The sequence below is a fragment of the Montipora foliosa genome, chromosome 6, assembly GCF_036669935.1.
Source record: "Montipora foliosa isolate CH-2021 chromosome 6, ASM3666993v2, whole genome shotgun sequence".
Lineage (NCBI taxonomy): Eukaryota > Metazoa > Cnidaria > Anthozoa > Scleractinia > Acroporidae > Montipora > Montipora foliosa.
Genome location: NC_090874.1, coordinates 13,431,996 through 13,436,995, shown reverse-complemented (window position 1 = coordinate 13,436,995; position 5,000 = coordinate 13,431,996). Strand labels below are relative to the sequence as shown.

At 40.5% G+C, this 5,000-nt stretch overlaps 1 protein-coding gene across 1 annotated transcript in view; it reads left to right on the top strand.

Moving 5' to 3' along the window:
* LOC138006740 (zinc finger protein 721-like) overlaps positions 1-5,000 on the top strand; it is a 76,508-nt gene that overhangs the window by 490 nt on the left and 71,018 nt on the right. The window lies entirely within an intron of this gene.

Below are 5,000 nucleotides of genomic sequence, written 5' to 3'. Positions count from 1 at the left end.
TTCACCTTGTGGCTTTTATATATTCATTTACTTACAAGTATACCTTTAAAAACATCCACAAGCTTTTGGAGTCCGTGACGGACAAGCCAGTCTTTATTGAAGGCCTCGTCTCTTCCATTTTAATTCGAAAACACGTGTGTCAAATGCCCGGGGGTCACCCCCGGTGACCCCCGGGCATAAGGCTTATGCCCAGTCCCCGGGCCGCGATAAAATTGCGAATGCCCCACCCCCGGGACTGACAACTTGAGCAAATGCCCCGCGGTTGCCCGGGGAGGGGGGGGGGGGGGGGGATGGGCACCGCTGGAATTGATTGATGCATAAAGTTGTATGCGTCACAATCTTGGCACAATGATGTCCTTTGTTAGTTCAATGCAGGTAGTATAGGGAAGATATCTGTTTAGCAACATTACTTTTGTTATTCAAATTTGCCAACCACAGGAACAAAAAAAAAACCCTTTGTTTCGACAGCCAATGAGCCTCTGGTTGGCACATTAATGAGGGTGCATGCAGTCTTGAAAACGAAGATCCCTCAGACCCCCTAAGACCCCCTAAGACCCTAAGACTCGAGAATGAAGAACCCTTACCCTAACCCTAAACCCAAAACCCTAAATTTGGCTAACCCTAGGTCTAAAAACCAACTTTAGGCCTAGTTAGGCCCAGGGTTAGCCAAATTGAGGGTTTTGGATTACTTTCTTCGTTTTTGAGTCTTAGGGTCTTAATGGTCTTTGGGGTCTTAGGGGTCTCTGTTTTCAAGATACCCCATTAACGACAATAGGTGTCGTCAACAATATCTTCCCTATAAGGATTAATTAAGCAGTTAGTGGAAGAGTGGTTTCAAAACTAGCCGGTGACAGATAATTACATAAAAGTTCATATGGTTCCTTTTTTCTTCTGTAAGAATAAAAGGGGTCCTAAAATAGAGCCTTGTTAAACACTGCAACTTACTGATGGGAAAGTTGAATTTTGACCATTTACACATACAGATTTTTTTTTGTGCGATAAATTATTTATAAGACTTGACTCATTGATGCACAACACCTCTTATGCTATAATGGTTTTGCTTGGTTAATAGAATTTTGTGGTTCTTTGTGTCAAAGCTTGTTTTTTAATCATTGAATTTACCTCAACTAACTTCCATATTGTATATTGACTGATGAATACATGTAGCTTCAGTGATAGATATAAGGGCATACGTGGTGGAACAGCTTTCTGTAAAACCAAACTGAAGTGGGGAGAAAATAATCAATTGTACTCTTCAAAACATGGAAAGAGAGAGACAATGTTAATAGTTTCTTTTTTTTCAAATACATCTATTTTGGTAGAGTTGGAGAGGACAGACAGTTGTCTTTATCAGTAAAAAAACGGTTTACTTAAGAAATGCTAAAGGTTCCAATGTACAGTACAGTCCCTTATATACATATAGCTTTTAGAATATAGAGAGGTAACTGCAGTGTTCGACACTTACTTTCTTACCAACTTCCACCTTCTTAAGACCTGTTCCCCATTAAAACTCAAACAAGGCTTGTAAATATGTCAGTTATGTGTAAAATGTGTGTAAAATGGGTTTAACAGACCAATGTGACTCCTGCTGTGCCCATGGTGTGCTAAGCATATCTTTATTTTCTTGTGCACTTGTTTGATAGCGTATTTGGCCATGCGAAAACTGGGTTCCATTGAAACAAACATGTTCTTTCCGTGCAGAGAAAGGTAGTGGCTGCGAACATGTTCCTCCTTCCAATCTGTTTTGAGGTTTGTACCAAAATATTTTTAACAGAAAAATGACAGCAAAGAGATGCAACATTGTTTACTTTTTATCATGTTTGCGGTGACTACGTCATCTTACTAGTCACTTTCTTCGTTGCAAATCAAATCGTTCCACAAAATATTAGTCTAACAAGAACTCTGATTGCTCGATCGGGCAAGTCTTAGAGTTGTTTTACTTGCCCACAGAGATATTTCGCTTGCCCCGGGCAATCGGGCAAGCGTTAGTGTTGAACACTGCACTGTACATGTAGACTGTATGGGCCAGGAGATTCATTCGCATTTACACTAAATTGTACCAATAAAACTCCAAATTTAATGTAAAGTGACACTGGGTATAGATAGATAATAGGTATCCCTGAGTACTGTAGAATGAGAGGGAATGTGGTTCCCCTCAGGAATTTCATTTCCAATGGTCTTAACAAAATTAGCAAAACCTCAGGAATATTACATGTACATGTACTTGTAAATGTAAAGTCTACGCATGAGCCAGGTGGCCCATCAGGCCGGAGCTTATCCCAGTTTCAATTGCATGAAGCGATTAGGAGTATTTCTACTCCACCCCCCCCCCCCGTCCTGGATGGGATGCTAGTCCATCGCAGGGTTACCCCCAGCAGTAAATTTTCTGGTACCAATTTATACACCTGGGTGGAGGGTGGCACCATGGGAGTAAAGTGTCTTGCCCAAGAGCACAGACATGTACATCTAGGGGTCATCAATAGACTTACCAGGATTGCTTTCCAAAATAGAAGTACAGTACAGCAGTACATGTAATTATTTTTGCAATTACCTGGACTTACGTAAGATTGACCTCACTGAACCAGACCATATATGTACATAGTAGATTTTTTATATTAAGGACGGTGCCTACTAATTAACAATATTTTTGCCCCGGTGTGTGATTATGCAGGAAATGTAGATCTTAACAAGTGTTATTAAAATCGAAAAAGAAAATTGGGGGTAACCACGCATTTTTCAAAGATAATTCATGAATAATATTTTAAAATACAAAGCAATGTATGGCGTTCTTTCTCAAATTGAAACTTAATTATCTCTCAAAAATGCATGGTTACCCCCAATTTTCTTTTTGGATACCAAGAGTACTTACCAGGACGGTAAATCACTTTGAAATATTAGCCCTGCAAGCAAAGGACCCATCGTTCTATTCGTGCAGACGGTTTAGAGGACGTGTTATACATGTAGATGTGCTTCAGGGGTTTATGATCGGTCTCCACCATAAACATACAGCTTGAACCTCTTGCAAGCCCATACCAATGTAAGACCTTCCTTTCCGACTGGGAATAGTGCCTTTCCACATCGGTAAGATTTTGTGATGCACGAGGAGATCACCCTCCACATGCCATCTTGTAGCTGAGTGAGAACAGCTCCTATACCTGTGGGACCCGCGTCGGCTACAATTCGTGTTCTGCATTCATTTTTGAAGTAGGCGAGAGTATTTGCTTGGGCTTAGCAGATCTTTCAACTTCTGGAAGGATTTCTCGTGGGCATCTCCCCACATGAAATTATGATCCCTTCTTGTAAGAATTCTGAGCGGCTCGGCAACCTGGGCGTAACCTAGCAGGAACTTGGCACAGTATTGTACTATAGTTCTGAAAACGATCTGACGTCTGCGGTATTCTGTGGTGGCTTGGCATTTTGAATTGCAGACACCTTGTCTTTACTAGGTGAAAATGCTTGTTTGCTCAAGTCATGTTCAAAGAATGTTAATTTTGGAAGTGTGAACTGACACTTCTCTTTCAAGGTCAATCCACACTTTCTGAGACGGCGCAGAACAGCTAGCAGGTTCTCATCATGTTCCTGGATTCCACATCCGTGGATGATCAAGTCGTCAGCAATATTCGTAACTCCTTTGCAGCCAGTCAGGGCATCCTTGACAATCGTCTGATATTTCTCTGGAGCTGAGATTATTCCAAACATCAACCTCTTGTAACGAAAAAGACCTCTGTCTGTAGTGAAGGTAGTAATCTGACGTGATTCTGCATCAAGTTCTACTTGATAGAAGCCCCATTTCAAGTCCAATTTACTGAAAACACGAAATAGTTTCTCCTTTTTTCAATCAAATAAACATATTTTGTCCTTAGATACAGTTAGGGTAATCATATTAAGGCGAAATCTGGCCAGGGTATTAAGTACCCATCGTAGATTTCTCACATTATATTTTCCTCCAAAATAACGTTACCATGGCAACGATATTAGGCATTTCTTTGAGCCTTAAAATCAACTTATGTTGCCTTTTTTCAAGAAACGGGACGGTGAAATTTTCCCATTTAGTGTTACCAGATAATGTTCGAAATACCCTCTAAAATATTTAAAATTCAACAAAATCTGTAGGTCAGTTTTTCAGAAAAATAAGTTTTTTTGAAATGTGCCTCTAATTTTTTTTTTCACCTACAGAATTTTTTTAAATTTGAAAGACAAACGTTTTAAATTAATCTAAGCTAACATGCAAAAAATGAAAAAAATTCACCGTCCGGAAGCAGAGATATAAACGAGTAAAGTTGCAAAATCAGGAAAAATGAGGGGGTTACAAGATCGGCATTTACGCATGCGTTACCCGCTCATTCGAGTGCACGCGCGAGTTGAGCTGAAGGTCAACACAAACGGATTTAAATGACCATTAAACCGTTTGTGTAGAATTTTCGTAGTTTTCACGAATAGGAGATGTCTATTTATATTCATGTCTATAGGAAGTAGAAGAAAGGAGAGCGAAATTAGCGGTATTTGCTTATTTCTTGTGACCCATTTGAATCACGAGCTGACGCGAGCAGCTTACGAATTGCGTGTGTGGGTACGCGCGCGCGCTCAGCTGAAAACCCTTTCGAGCCTCCTTAAATCGTAGAGGACTTCCTCGATGGTAGGAATAGGATGTCTCTCCCTTTCAATTGCTTCATTAATTCTTCTCATATCGACACAGATGCGAATATCCCCATCTGGTTTCGGTACAACCACAAGAGGTGAAACCCATTCTGTAGGGCCGCTGGGTACTTCTTCGATTAGGTGTTCCTTTAGTAATTCAGCTAATTTCTTGTCGACTTTCTCTCTTAGACCAAATGATAATCTTCTGACAGGTTGTGCAACAGGTTTGACATCTTTGTTCACATGTAATTTTAGCTGCTAATCTTTCAATTTACCCTCTCCCGTGAGCACATCAGGAAAGTTCTTAACAATGTCCACATATGTTCCTGCACTTGTGACAGAGTATGCTTGGGGTGAGCTAG